The following is a 16,872-nucleotide window of genomic DNA, read 5'->3' on the forward strand; positions in this document are numbered from 1 at the left end:
AACAAGAAGTGGAGAATCAATTGGGTAGGAAAATCAAGATGCTTCGATCTGATCGAGGTGGAGAGTACCTAAGTCTTGAATTCCACGACTACCTCAAGGAATGTGGAATAGTTTCACAATTGAATGGTGTATCTGAGAGGCGTAATCGAACCTTGCTAGACATGGTTCGTTCCATGATGAGTCGTGCTTCGTTACGTATCTCATTCTGGGGGTATCCCTTAGAGACTGCCACCCATATCCTTAACTTAGTACCTGCAAAGAAGGTTGCCAAAACACCTCACGAGATGTGGACAGGGAAGGCTCCCTCGTTAGCACATATCAAGGTTTGGGGTTGCGAGGCTTTCGTAAGACGAGATACTCAAGACAAGCTCGAACCACGTAGTGAGCGATGTATATTCATCGGCTACCCACAGAAATCCTTTGGATATATCTTCTACAGACCGAGTGACAATGTAGTTTTCGTTGCGTGGAGAGGGGTTTTCCTAGAGCGAGAACTCATAAGCCAAGGAGACAATGGGAGGCAGATCAATCGTGAAGAGCTTCAAGAGTCGAGGAATGAAGGAACCTCTAACACTGACGCTCAACCCAAGGAGGAAACTCTGGTTGAACCGATTGACGAGTCCATACCTCTTAGACGTTCTAAAAGAGTTAGTGTTCCACCCCAGTTCTATGGTTTTCATATTACTGTGGAAGGGGATACGTTCATTAGTGATAGTACACTAGTGAATATGGACGAACCTAACAGCTATAAGGAAGTCATGGCAGGCCCAGAGTCTATGAAATGGAAAGAGGCTATGGACAGCGAGATTCAATCCATGTATGACAACAAAGTTTGGAATTTGGTTGACAATGTACCAGGTCGTAAGACGGTCGGGTGCAAGTGGATCTTCAAGAAGAAGACAGACGTGGATGGAAACGTGCACACTTATAAGGCACGATTGGTTGCGAAGGGTTTCACTCAAACTCCTGGAGTTGACTACGACGAAACCTTCTCACCAGTTGCGAAGATAAAGTCTATCAGGGTGATGTTGGCCGTTGCTGCATTTCATGACTATGAAATATGGCAGATGGATGTCAAAACTGCTTTCCTTAATGGGAAGTTGGCTGAGGATGTTTACATGGCTCATCCAGAGGGTTTTCTCAATGTGAAGCATCCCAATAGAGTGTGTAAGCTTGAGAAGTCTATTTATGGAGTTAAGCAAGCGTCTCGCAGATGGAATCTTTGTTTCAACGAGAAGGTCAAAGAGTTTGGTTTTCTGCGAAGCAAAGATGAATCGTGTGTATATGTCAAAGCCAGTGGGAGTGTAGTAAGCTTTCTCGTATTGTATGTCGATGACATACTACTCATAGGAAACGACATCCCGACACTGCAGGAGGTTAAGTCCTGGCTCGGGAAGTGCTTTGCTATGAAGGACCTCGGAGAGGCTTCCTATATTCTGGGAATAAGGATAGTGAGAGACAGAAGTAAGAGACTAATAGGACTTGGTCAGAATACTTACTTGGACAAGGTACTAAAACGTTTAGTATGGAGAATTCAAAGAAAGGGGAGTTACCAATCCAGAGTAATGCCAAGTTGAGTAAGACTCAGAGTCCGAGTACTGAAGTCGAGATAGCAGAGATGAGCCGAGTACCCTACGCTTCCGCAGTTGGCTCAATCATGTATGTTATGACTTGTACTCGCCCTGATGTGGCCTTCGCTTTGAGCATGGTCAGCAGATATCAAGGGAACCCTGGCAGAGCGCATTGGATCGCAGTCAGGAACATTCTTAAGTACCTTCGGAGGACCAAGGAATGGTTTCTAATCCTCGGTGGGAGTGATGACTTAAAGGTGCGAGGGTACAGGGACGCCAGCTTTCAGACCGACAGGGACAACTATCGTTCGCAGTCGGGCTGGGGATTTACCTTCAATGGAGGAGCAGTAACTTGGAAGAGTTCCAAGCAGGAAACTGTAGATGATTCAACGTGCGAATCAGAGTACATTGCAGCAAGCGAAGCGTCAAAGGAGGCAATATGGTTGAAGAACTTCATTGGAGACCTTGGAGTTGTGCCAGCCATAAAGGAGCCCATGGAGATTTTCTGTGATAATGAAGGAGCGGTTGCCTTGACCAAGGAACCAAGAGATCATGGTAGATCTCGACATATCGACATAAAATATCATTTTATTCGACATCGGGTGGAAGAGGGACTCCTCGTAGTAAAGAGGGTATCGTCAGAGGATAACCCAGCAGATCCACTTACGAAGGGACTGATCAGGGTTAAGCACTTGCAGCACGCTAGGAGCATTGGGCTGAAGGACGATATTAGTTTGGATTAGATAGTTTGGAAACGTGTAATAGATAAATTGTTATTAACATTTGATGATTAAATAAAGGAGTATTATTTATTAGTAATGTTACTGTCTTATGTTAATCTTTTACCTATTGTTTCATTTGCATGTTTTGACTTCCTGAATAATTAAGTTATTTGATAATAATCAAATTATTCGAACGGTCCACAGTCGTTCATATGTTGGAAGTAGATATGAATGAAGACTGTCATGAATTGGTGTGTAGATTGTCTAAAGTGTATTAGACATAGCAAAGGTTTGCTCCAACGTTCATGATTGCTTATGAACTTGATTTGAGCATTGGAATAAACCCACACTTGCTGGAATCACTTCATGGAATCCATCACGAGTGATCGCAAGATGGTAATATCATATGGTCTTAAAACCTAGATATATGGTTTATTGTTTATTAATTGGTTGTGCATTGATAATGTGTAAACGCGTCAGTAACTTGATGTTATAAAATGCATTGTTGTGTATGATTTGATTAATGGATAGTAAATGCATATAAGTCGAAGTTTATATGTTCCTTTTATCCGAAGAGGGTAAAAGCGATATCAGGGCCCCTCGATGATTTGATTTGACTTATGTGTCGGGCCCGGCCAGGACTAAATTGATGTGTTCATATAAGTTCTATGTCTAATGAATGTGAGAACGAGAAACCAATTGCTGGACAATAAGTATGACAATGTTCCATGTAATTGTCTGGACGATATCTAGAACAGAGGATTATACGATCCCGTATCTGAAGGACAGGTTACTGATAAGATCAGAGTTTGACAGCGTCTTTGAGAGCTACGATTGCTAATCGGATTAGGTTTGCATTTATAGTTACTAGACTTATCCAAGTGGGAGACTGTTGGATAACTTTCTAAGCCCGTAACTATATTTGGTAAGTACTTGACCCGGTTGTGCATGGTCCTTTTGGGTTGCCTTCACCATAGCAACTTGACAGGGTGATTTGTATAGAGAGAAAATATTATTATATTAATATGTTATAAGAATAATATATTAAAGGAATAATAATATTATTTAATTAATATTAGTCATAAGTTAATTAGGAATTAATTTGGTGACTAAAAGAGGTTAATTGAATAAAGGGGCTTAAACTGTCAAATATGTCATAGTTGAGTTTTGGGCTATGAATCCTTATAGATATAGGGTGGCCGAAATTAAGGAGTATGGGCTCCTTGAATTCGTACAAGCCTTAATCTAGAAGGATCCTTGGATTGCTTAGGGCCTAAGTTATTCAATTAGGGTTAAGGATATAACCCTAGTAGCTCATAGTATAAACAGATCCTATGGGTGAGGGAAATCGACCACCTTGTTGCAATGGTAACCCTAGAGCCGATTTTCTCATCTCTCCTCTCTCTCCAAATCATCATGTTGCTAGTTGGTGTTTGTAAGCCATTAGAGAGTGACAATTGTGACTCTAAGCTCCACGAACAAGAAGATTCAAGCAAGCAACTTAAGGTATTCATCTAGATCTGATTTCATGTGTTATGTTTCAATTGTATTCTCTAGATCTAGGATTGTAAGCCTTGGAAACATTGCATGTTCAATTAGAGAAACCTAGATCCAAGCATTAGGGTTTGCATGTGCACATAAGAAAGTTCTTTTGGCTCAAACCCATCACTAGTAATTGATTCCGTCTTATTCTACTCTGTCGTTACCATCGTTTCGGTAATGACTAAGAAGATGATTGTTATTCTGACCCTAGAGGTCATATCAAATCGAGTCCGACTACGATGAGTTTATTACATGGTTCAGATAACCAAGTTCGATGTAGCATTTGACTTAAGCCAAATTGAAGTAAAGGATGATCAAAGCGATCAATAGAAGTATCGCGTTCGTTGTTAAAGAAGTTGGGTTAGGTTGTGTTCTGACCCAAAGGGATAAAGTGATAGTGTATGCATCGAGGCAATTAAAAGAGCATGAAAAGAACTACCCCACTCATGATCTGGAGTTGGCAGCGGTAGTATTCGCCTTAAAGATATGGAGGCATTATCATTATGGCACAAAGTGCAAACTTTTCACTAATCATAAGAATCTTCAATATCTCTTTAATCATAAGGAATTGAACATGAGGCAACGACGCTGGCTAGAATTACTCAAGGACTACGAATGTGAGATACTTTACCACCCTGGCAAAGCAAATCTTGTGCTAATGCTCTCAGTCGGAAGGTAAATCTTCAAAAGAAAAGGCCAAAAGCGTTGAGAATTGAAGTTGTCTCGACAATTGTGGAAAGTATAAAGAAAAACTCAAAAGGAAGCTTTAGAGAAAAATGACCGAATGGAAGAACGTTTGGGCAAAACGTTAGTGTTTGATACAAACGGTCAAGGACTGAAGGTATTCAAAGATAGGATTTGGGTACCTAAGACGGGAGGAGTAAGAGATCTTCTGATGGAAGAAGCTCACAAGACCATGTACTCGATTCATCCCGGCAGTACAAAAATGTATAGGGACCTAAAACCCTATTACTGGTGGCCAACGATGAAGCTCGATGTTGCTAAGTATGTGGCCGAGTATGTAACATGTGCTAGGGTTAAGGCACAACATCAGAAACCGTATAGGATTTAGAACCTTTGCTTGTACCCATGGGTAAATAGAAAGACATCACCATGGGTTTTGTGACTAAACTGCCCAAAACAAAGAACGGTCACGACATGATTTGGGTGGTCGTTGATCGCTTCACTAAGAGTGCACATTTCATAGCAGCCAACGAGAAATGGTCTATGGATAAACTTGCGAATTCTTACGTGAAGGAAATTGTGAGGCTTCACGGTGTTCCGTTAACGATTGTATCTGATCATGACAACCGTTTTACCTCAAGGTTTTGGAGGAGTCTATAAGAGGAATTGGGTACCAAGTTGTGTTTGAGTACAACTTACCATCCGCAAACTGATGGTCAAAGCGAACGAACAATTCAAACGTTGGAGGATATGCTGAGAGCATGTACCTTGGAAATCCAAGGTAACTGGGATGAACATTTACCTCTAGTAGAATTTTCCTATAATAATAGTTTCCACTCGAGCATTAAGATGGCACCTTATCACGCTTTGTATGGAGAGAAGTGTCGAACGCCGTCATGTTGGCTGGAAGCTGGGGAAAAGCAGTTTATGGGACCTGAAATAGTCCATCAGACTACTGAAAAGTTGAAAGTGATTAAGGAAAGGATGTTAGATGCTCAAGTTCGACAAAAGAGTTATGCTGACAAGAAAAGACAACCGATATCATTCGAAGTTGGAGATTCGGTTTTACTTAAAGTCTAGTCGTGGAAGGGACTTATAAGATTTGGTAAAAGGGGAAAGTTGAGTCCAAGGTTTATTGGACCGTTTAAAGTTCTTCATAGGATTGGGAATTGTGACAACCGTCAATTTCCGGTCAAGTCAAAGTCAAACAAAGTCAACAAGTCAAACCGGTCGATCTAGCTAACCCTCGTATATTAGGGTTTACATTATGTTCAAACGTTATACAACTCGCTACATTAATACAAAGTATCACCTAGAAGTGTCATGTGTTCAGGAATTCAAAACCCTAATCGGGTTAAGTGTCGTAGCAAAACGATAAAACAATGTCGCATACCCTTCGGGGGTGTGTAAGACTCTTAAACATGGCTTAACGGGGTTTACGAACCTTGAGTTGCGAAGCTAAACACCCAAAAAGGTCACAAACAAAATCTCTCTCAATCTCTTTCATTATATCTCTCTCTATATAAAATCTCTCCCAAATCTCTCCCAATTCTCCCTCAAAGTTTCTTATAACTTTTTATAATCTTTCGGGTCATCCCGACACTTAACTTGGTGAGAAACCGCTCGAAACGGGAAGATTTCTTGAAAAATAGCCTTAAAGAACCGAACCCTTCCTTTAAGGGGCGAAGCCTCTCGGACCAAACTATGAAGGACCGAACCCGAAGCCTGCTGAGGACCGAACCCTCTGAACCGAACCCGAAGCTTCTGACCCGAACCCTAATGGACCGAACTTCTCCTTCGCTTCCTGCCTTCGCCTTCGGCCCATTTCATCTGTTTCGCCTTTGGGTCCATGGCAGCAGGGACCGAACTTCCAACCCACATCCGAGAAGCTTCGCTGTAAGGCCCATTTCACCCGGTTTTCGATCACGACTTCGTTTTAGGCCCGTTTTTCATGATTTTAACGTGGGACTTTCACCCAAAATTATATTTCAACATATAAGACCCCATATTTCATAATTTAATCACGTTTTGAGTGCAATCCTTATCCAAAATTAGTAGGTGAGATATTTAGGTGGAGTGTTGACTTATCCTTTGGGCAAGGACACAAGTTACCTCCCATACCCACTCCATGACCATCCCCAGTCACTATTCCACCTTACCTGGTCATGTCCATCGTCCTTTTTTCCACCATTTTTCCAGCCATACTCTTGCACAAAAGCTAGAAATCCTTATCTCTCCTCCCATTTCACTCACCCTCCACCAAGAAGCAAAAACTCATTCTCTCTCACTATCCCTCTCTAATCTCGAAAATTCAAGGATGATCACAAGTTCTTCATCTACTCCTAGTAAGTAATAGCACTCCCCACATGATTATTTCTCTTTCTTTCTACTTGAATCATGGATATCTTATACAAACATCATCATATTTGTGTTAGATCTTCGAATCTTCAAGCATCATCTAAAGTGTTCTTGAGTTGAACACTTCCTTTCTTCATCATCCATTCACTGAAACCCCACAAGGTGAGTTCATAACCCTACATTTTCATGTTTTCTTCAAGTTTTAGGGGGGGGGGGGGGGGGAATACAAGTTAAAACACCAAAAACTTAACTAAACTCAAACAACAGCTTTCATCAGAAAAGTTGAGTCTTATTCACGGACTGTTTTGACTATCTTAAGCTTAATATATTTCAAAACTGTCTAATATGCAAATAGTGTAGGTTCATACCTTTAAAATGACTACTTGAACATCTCCATATGATTTTTCTACGATTTATGGTGATTTGTGCAAAACCGCCTATCATTTCAGAAACGAATTCGGACCAGTCTGTGAATATGAACATTTTCACACAAGTTAAAGACTTCTAAAAATCATAAAAAAAATTATGAATAAACTAGACACATTTTCCAAACTCTCAGAATTTACGGATTCAGGTTTCGACTTCGCATGATTTTTCTATGATTTTTCTAAAACAGTGCAGAAAGGTTAAAAACTAGTTAACAACTTACAACTTTCAAAACACTTTGTAGTATGTTGAGCAAAGTGTATAACAATAAGTTCTAAATATTGAATGTATTTTCTTGTTAGTTTATCATCATAAACTGAAATTTAGTCATTCATGATAAGGATTCTTCATTCATTTCGAAACATATAATAAACTATAATAGGCATAGTTTATGAATTTTTACTACATGGAAAAGGTTTACATCATATACAAAGAGGATTTCTACCATTACAAAACGTTTTGGTAAGCTATAATAGGTATAGTTTATGTTTCCATTAACACAACAAACACATTTCGGAAGGTTTTATTCCCACAGAAAAAGGTTTTACACTTACGCACACCACACGTAAACTTCTTAACGTAAATTGTGAGACATTCTTCTTAGTACTCCTAGAGTACGGGTTAAAATTCCTGGTAGTTATAACCAGAGTCTCTTGTAGGGAGAACGTGATAGTTGTGTATAGATCTATATTGGGTTTGACAAACCACACTTGAGTTGCATGCAACAGCTAGAACGGCAGGTCTGGGGTGACAAGTGTCATTATCTTTTTTGACGCCTGAGAAACGTCGTGGCAGGTTCATTAGTCATAGTATGGTTATAGCGACTCACATAGGGAGCTAACAACACACAAACTTTACGGGGATTTTATAAATCAAAAAGGGTTTTATGTCGATTTAAAGCCACTTTTATAACAATAAGTATGGATTTTACTTGTACATTTTCGGTCTTGGAACTTGAGACCACTTAACACAAAATTCACACGTACATTCCGTCTTGGGATTTAAGACTACACATCACTTTTGTAAGGAAAAAATATTGGATTTTTCTTGGTATCACACAACTCATTACAAAGATCGGTTTCCAAACTCTTCATCTAAAAAGCTTATGAACTCACCAACTTAACTGTTGACACTCTTTCAAAACTACTTGTATTCTCAGGAAATCAACGAAACCAGGTAACCACAAGCTTTTGAGGATGGAACGTTGCGGCGTTGAACAACTATTTTTATATCATGTTGTAATCAATCATTGAAATATGTAACACTTGAAACCATGTAATTCTTTTCCGATTATATTTATGATTGGTTGTATTGCTTTGATCACTATTATACTCGTTGTTATGATACTATACATGAAGTCTGCCACCCCCGGACGTTTCCGCCATCCTTGGTTTGGGGGTGTGACAGATTGGTATCAGAGCATAGTTTATAGTGAACTAAGTATATCGAACCACATAAGATATACAAACTATAAATGCATTGGGACTAAGGTCTCTGAATTAACATTTTCAAATAACTATACTTTTAGAAATAAATAGTTTCTTGTTAAAAGTACATACATGCATACTAGTATAGTATCATATCTAGGACAATACAAAAGTAAAACGAGGAGTTGGACACTACGAGTAGCCCTTGGGATATGTAATCAGACTTGGGATGAATATAGCATGATCAACTATATTTATCCGAGGTGTGACTAATGTATGCCAGGGCATGGTTGTAGTGAGCAACAAGCCTAAAAACTTCCCATACAATAAAGTTACTAAGAACCAAACATAACATTTAAAATACTATAGGAGTATTTTGTAATATTATAACTTATGTGAAAACTAAACAGATCCTTCTTAATAGGTCTATAGTCACTAAGTGGATACTCTAAAGTTATATATAACTTAGAGATCATAGACTTAGAATCTGTGTCAGTGCCTTACTTCCTTTTCCTTTTTTGGATGTGGACCTAGGGTAGGATCACTTATTCGAAGGTCTATCATATCTTTGTTATATGTAATTATTCTGCACTATGTGTTAAGTTGTATTCGTACGAATTATTCGTTAGGGAGATAGAGTATCTTGTGATTCTTGTTAGTGTATTCCGTTTTGATCGATGTTATTGTTACTGCAAATGATTCATACCACAACAGCTAGTACTGGTAGTAACTGTGTTCTGATAACTAGTAATGATTCCTTATATCATGATCCACGACAGACCACTCTATGATTGATCGGTATATGCAAGTCGTATGAAATTTGGTATTGACGAGATCGTCGAGTGAGTGGCTCTACCCTAACCCCACTACTAGACATGGAACAGGAGTCAGGACGGAATTATTTGCTTTAAGTTTTTAGTATTTTGATTATAACTAACCCTGATGTAAACACAAAGTGATCACAGCTCACCAGTAGTGATCCTAAGGTCATATATGAGTGTCTTTGATTTGATTTGAACGAGAGAGTATTTTAACTACTTTTTGAAAGACGGTAATTTTAGCAAGCATACCAAATTCATTACAAACATATGGTACTTAAACGTTTTTGTTGTTGGAAACATTACAAAATTCCTAATGAGGTTGTTGGATTAATGTCTAAGTTCATAACTATAATTGGTAAGACTTGACCCGACCCGGCATGGTCCATTTGGGTTGCATGGCATCATGCATTTGGATAGACTATAATGAGAGAAATAACACTTAAGGTTGGTTAATATATTATAAGTTCTAATATATTAATAAGGTTATTTAATTAGTATTGATCAAGAATTAATTTGGAATTAATTAAGTGATCAAAAGGAGACTAATTAAAATCCATGGAGCATAAGGAATAAGTCCATGGGGTGACCCATGGATACTCCATGGAGCATAAGGAATGGGTAAAGTTATGAGTTTCATGGTGTAACCCTAATAGCCACCATATAAAAGAATCCCATGGCTCAAGAAATTGTGGACTAATGTGTGAATATGAGGGCTAGACGATTTCAAGGAGTGTTCCATTTCTCTCAAGTCATTCCATGTGCATTTGGTGTTGTGTGAACCATTTGAGGTGTCACACTTGGGGCACTAGCCACTCAAGCTTCACGGAGACAAGCTACATCAAACAAAGGTATGTATTCTATCCATTTGATTACCCAAGTATCAAGTATTGTATGCTAGATAGGGTAATACCTTGGAAAGTTCATAATTGCATGTATAATAGAGAAAACATAGATCCAAGGTATTTAGGGTTGCATGTACACTTAGGAGTGTTAGAATGCTCAAAACCCATCAGTGGTATCAGAGCCAAGGCTTGTTTTCTTGTTATACTTGCAAAATTAGCTGAAAAATCGAATTGTATTAGTTTAAAAGTTATGCTAATTACTTGAAAAAAATTTGATGTGAATTATCTTTGTTCATATGAGTTTATTAGATTAATAGAAAAGTTAATTGATTATGTGTTTTCAATCCATTTTAATCTAATAGTTGATTCTAAAATGTGTTTTTGTAACTTGTCCTCAAGTTATATGAAAAGTCACATTTAAGTTTCATAAAACTCATAAAAAGTTGGCAATGGTTACAAAAATGAAGAGTCTTGTCCTCATTAAATGGTTTTATGACTCCATAACTTGTCCTCAAGTTATGGAGGTTCAAGAGTCAATTCATTAAATGATAAAATGTGTCCTCAAGTTATGGAGGTTCAAGAGTGACTCTTGAACCTCCATAACTTGAGGACACATTTTATCATTTAATGAAGTGACTCTTGAACCTCCATAACTTGAGGACAAGTTATGGAGTCATAAAACCATTTAATGAGGACAAGACTCTTCATTTTTGTAACCATTGCCAACTTTTTATGAGTTTTATGAAACTTAAATGTGACTTTTCATATAACTTGAGGACAAGTTACAAAAACACATTTTAGAATCAACTCTTAGATTAAAATGGATTGAAAACACATAATCAATTAACTTTTCTATTAATCTAATAAACTCATATGAACAAAGATAATTCACGTCAAAAAAAAAATTTCAAGTAATTAGCATAACTTTTAAACTAATACAATTCGATTTTTCAGCTAATTTTGCAAGTATAACAAGAAAACAAACCTGGCTCTGATACCACTGTTGGGTTTTAGTATACTACAACATCCTATGGTGCACATACAACCCTAAATACCTTGGATCTATGTTTTCTCTATTATACATGCAATTATGAACTTTCCAAGGTACTACCCTATCTAGCATACAATACTTGATACTTGGGTAATCAAATGGATAGAATACATACCTTTGTTTGATGTAGCTTGTCTCCATGAAGCTTGAGTGCCTAGTGCCCCAAGTGTGACACCTCAAATGGTTCACAAAACACCAAATGCACATGGAATGACTTGAGAGAAATGGAACACTCCTTGAAATCGTCTAGCCCTCATATTCACACATTAGTGCACGATTTCTTGAGCCATGGGATTCTTTTATATGGTGGCTGTTAGGGTTACACCATGTAACTCATAACTTTACCAATTCCTTATGCTCCATGGATTTTAACCTCCATGGAGTATCCATGGGTCACCCAATGGACTTAGTCCAACATAAGAAATCTTGGATCACAAGCCCACATATATAAGAATGAATGATTTACACAATCAACCCATATATTTAATTAGTCTCCTTTTGATCACTTAATTAGTTCCAAATTAATTCTTGATCAATACTAATTAAATAACCTTATTAATATATTAGAACTTATAATATATTAACCAACCTTAAGTGTTATTTCTCTCATTATAGTCTATCCAAATGCATGATGACATGCAACCCAAATGGACCATGACGGGTCGGGTCAAGTCTTACCAATTATAGTTATGGACTTAGACATTAATCCAACAACCTTATTAGGACTTTTGTAATGTTTCCAACAACAAAAACGTTTAAGTACCATATGTTTGTAATGAATTTGGTATGCTTGCTAAAATTACCGTCTTTCAAAAAGTAGTTAAAATACTCTCTCGTTCAAATCAAATCAAAGACACTTATATATGACCTTAGGATCACTACTGGTGAGCTGTGATCACTTTGTGTTTACATCAGGGTTAGTTATAATCAAAATACTAAAAACTTAAAGCGAATAATTCCGTCCTGACTCCTGTTCCATGTCTAGTAGTGGGGTTAGGGTAGAGCCACTCACTCGACGATCTCGTCAATACCAAATTTCATACGACTTGCATATACCGATCAATCATAGAGTGGTCTGTCGTGGATCATGATATAAGGAATCATTACTAGTTATCAGAACACAGTTACTACCAGTACTAGCTGTTGTGGTATGAATCATTCGCAGTAACAATAACATCGATCAAAACGGAATACACTAACAAGAATCACAAGATACTCTATCTCCCTAACGAATAATTCGTACGAATACAATTTAACACATATATTACTAAAAAGATCCGTTGTCTCCATTCGATGTCGATTGGTATAGTCCTCACCTTCCCGATTAAACGGTTACGAAAAGACCCTTCACCTAACCCACTGAATACCGAAACCCACGTCTCTCATTAACACAAATCCGACACGGACCTCCGGGTCATCCCTCGTTATGAAACCTCGAAGTACTCAAGAGAGGAGTATGATGTCATCCGACTGTTTTACCAAACTCAATTATATACGGCCTATATGCACGAGTTAATGATAAATGGACCAGATATGATTCCCACCATGAACTTCGAGGCAAGGCTACCCAGGAGAGCGAGTGAATGTTCTACCATTCAAATTTGTGTAGTCGCATAAACCAAACCCATACGTTCCCTATCGATCTAAACAGCACACGAGATGGTGAAAATCCGCTGGAACGACAAACGAGAAGCGAAAATCACATAGAGATAGAAGCAAGAAACCGCCCTCTAAACACAAAAGCAGGCCCTACACAATGATCAGGAGTCATTGCCAATGCCTCAAGATGGCTAAAAACGTACGAAGTCGGCTAGACCACACGTGACCCCGAACTAGGTACAGTAGTGTTCGCCTAAGAAGCTTGGAGGCGCTATCCCTACGACGCAAAGATACACGAGTCTTTCGGTCATAGGGGCAATCAGTACATTCTCGACCGAAAAGAACTTTGCTTGATTCAAGGACGATAGGTAGAACTACTAGGCGACTAGGAGTACTAGATTCGCCATTATCTGAGCAAGACCAATTAGGTGGCAAATACCTTATACAGAAAGGAATATTCATGCTGCCAGGTAAGGTCATTAGCAATGGCAATCCATCCACACCTATCTACGCAAATCAGGAAAGCTCGAACTAGAGACCTTGAAACCAAATTATGCGATGGATGAAAACTTAAGAGGAATGAATAAGAACCTAGAAGTCAAGAGCGACGGGGCTCGGTACCTCCAGAATCGAAATCTGGACACCAAGGTACAGTGGATTCAGGGACGTCGTCGCGAACGAAACACACAAAACTCGCCACTCAGTTCATCCAGGTCCAGACAAGATGTATCTGGACCTTAAGAAACATTATTGGTGGCCGAACATGAAAGCCGACATCACTACATATGTTGACAAGTATCTGACTTGTGCCAAGGTCAAGGTAGAATAACAGAAGCCTTCGCTTTTCCTACAACAACCAGTGATACCCGAAAGGAAGTGGGAGCGGCTAACCATGGACTTCATAACCAAGTTACCCAAGACAATGGGTGGTCTCGATACGATTCGGATAATCGTCGACAGACTGACCGAATTCGTGCACTTCCTACCAATCAAAGAAACTGAAATGATGGAGAAATTGACTAAGACGCACATCAAAGAGACTATACGACTGCATGGTGTGTCAATATCTATTATCTCTGTTAGAGATAGGAGATTCATTTCGCGATGCTGGCAACCCTTGTAGGGACTAGGTTAGACTTGAGTACGGTCTACCACCTATAATCCGACGGACAAAGAAAAAGAAACTATTCAAACCTTGGAAGACATGCTAATAGCTTGGGTGATTGACTTTGGTAAAGCATGGGAATGCCCACTTACCACTCGTTGAATTTTCACACAACAACAACTACCACCCTAACAACAATGTCGCTCCATTCGAAGCTCTCTAGAGTCGCAAGTGCAGATCACCACTGCGCTGGGCTGAAGTGGGAGATACATAGCTAGCGAAGGGTCAAGTCCCTAACAGCACCCTCACTAGCCCTGAAATCATAAGGGGAGACAATGGAAAAGATCCTACAAATTCAAGGAAGACTAAAAGCGTCTCGAGATCGACAAAAGAGCTACGCAGATAAGCGACACAAACCCTTGGAATTCCAGGATTGGTGACCAAGTACTACTGAAGGTCTCACCGTGGAAAAGAACGATACGTTTTGGTAAACATGGAAAACTAAATCCAATATACATCGGGCCATTCAAAATCGTCACTATGATTGGCCCGGTAGCATACAAACTCCGACTACCACAAGAACTTAATAACGTACACCCAACCATCCACGCGTCAAATTTAAAGAAATGTATGTCTGACGAGACTCTTGTGCTACCTCCCGACGAAATCAAAATCAACAAGAGTCTCCACTTCGTGGAAGAACCGATAGAAATCATGGATCGAGAGACCAAGAGAACGAAATCAAAGTCGCATTCCTGTTGTGAAGGTCAGTTGGGTCGTAAAACGAGGACCCAAATTCACCTAGGAACGTAAGGATCAAGTGAAACAAAAAAAACCGCATCTTTCCCCAACTCTCGAAGTCCCGGTTAAAGTGCTAATTTCGGGACGATATTCTTTCTAATGAGGGGATGATGTGACAACCGTCAATTTCCGGTCAAGTCAAAGTCAAACAAAGTCAACAAGTCAAACCGGTCGATCTAGCTAACCCTCGTATATTAGGGTTTACATTATGTTCAAACGTTATACAACTCGCTACATTAATACAAAGTATCACCTAGAAGTGTCATGTGTTCAGGAATTCAAACCCCTAATCGGGTTAAGTGTCGTAGCAAAACGATAAAACAATATCGCATTCCCTTCGGGGGTGTGTAAGACTCTTAAACATGGCTTAACGGGGTTTACGAACCTTGAGTTGCGAAGCTAAACACCCAAAAAGGTCACAAACAAAATCTCTCTCAATCTCTTTCACTCTATCTTTCTCTATCTAAAATCTCTCCTAATTCTCCCTCAAAGTTTCTTATAACTTTTTATAATCTTTCGGGTCATCCCGACACTTAACTAAGTGAGAAACCGCTCGAAACGGGAAGATTTCTTGAAAAATAGCCTTAAAGAACCGAAACCTTCCTTTAAGGGGCGAAGCCTCTCGGACCAAACTATGAAGGACCGAACCCGAAGCCTGCTGAGGACCGAACCCTCTGAACCGAACCCGAAGCTTCTGACCCGAACCCTAATGGACCGAACTTCGCCTTCGCTTCCTGCCTTCGCCTTCGGCCCATTTCATCTGTTTCGCCTTCGGGTCCATGGCAGCAGGGACCGAACCTCGGACCCACATCCGAGAAGCTTCGCTGTCAGGCCCATTTCACCCGGTTTTCGATCACGACTTCGTTTTAGGCCTGTTTTTCATGATTTTAACGTGGGACTTTCACCCAAAATTATATTTCAACATATAAGACCCCATATTTCATAATTTAATCACGGTTTGAGTGCAATCCTTATCCAAAATTAGTAGGTGAGATATTTAGGTGGAGTGTTGACTTATCCTTTGGGCAAGGACACAAGTTACCTCCCATACCCACTCCATGACCATCCCCAGTCACTATTCCACGTTACCTGGTCATGTCCATCGTCCTTTTTCCCACCATTTTTCCAGCCATACTCTTGCACAAAAGCTAGAAATCCTTATCTCTCCTCCCATTTCACTCACCCTCCACCAAGAAGCAAAAACTCATTCTCTCTCACTATCCCTCTCTAATCTCGAAAATTCAAGGCTGATCACAAGTTCTTCATCTACTCCTAGTAAGTAATATCACTCCCCACATGATTATTTCTCTTTCTTTCTACTTGAATCATGGATATCTTACACAAACATCATCATATTTGTGTTAGATCTTCGAATCTTCAAGCATCATCTAAAGTATTCTTGAGTTGAAAACTTCCTTTCTTCATCATCCATTCACTGAAACCCCACAACGTGAGTTCATACCCCTACATTTTCATGTTTTCTTCAAGTTTTAGGGGGGGAATACAAGTTAAAACACCAAAAACTTAACTAAACTCAAACAACAGCTTTCATCAGAAAAGTTGAGTCTTATTCACTGACTGTTTTGACTATCGTAAACTTAATATCTTTCAAATCTGTTTAATATTCAAATAGTGCAGGTTCATACCTTTAAAATGACTACTTGCACATCTCCATATGATTTTTCTACGATTTATGGTGATTTTTACAAAACTGCCTATCATTTCAGAAACGAATTCGGACCAGTCTGTGAATATGAACATTTTAACACAAGTTAAAGACTTCTAAAAATCATAATAAAAATTATGAATAAACTAGACACATTTTCTAAACTCTCAGAATTTACGGATTCAGCTTTCGACTTTGCATGATTTTTCTATGATTTTTCTAAAACAGTGCAGAAAGGTTAAAAACTAGTTAACAAC

The sequence above is a fragment of the Lactuca virosa genome, chromosome 1 (assembly GCF_052849685.1).
Source record: "Lactuca virosa cultivar CGN04683 chromosome 1, Lactuca_virosa_CGN04683_v6, whole genome shotgun sequence".
NCBI classification, from domain to species: Eukaryota; Viridiplantae; Streptophyta; class Magnoliopsida; order Asterales; family Asteraceae; genus Lactuca; species Lactuca virosa.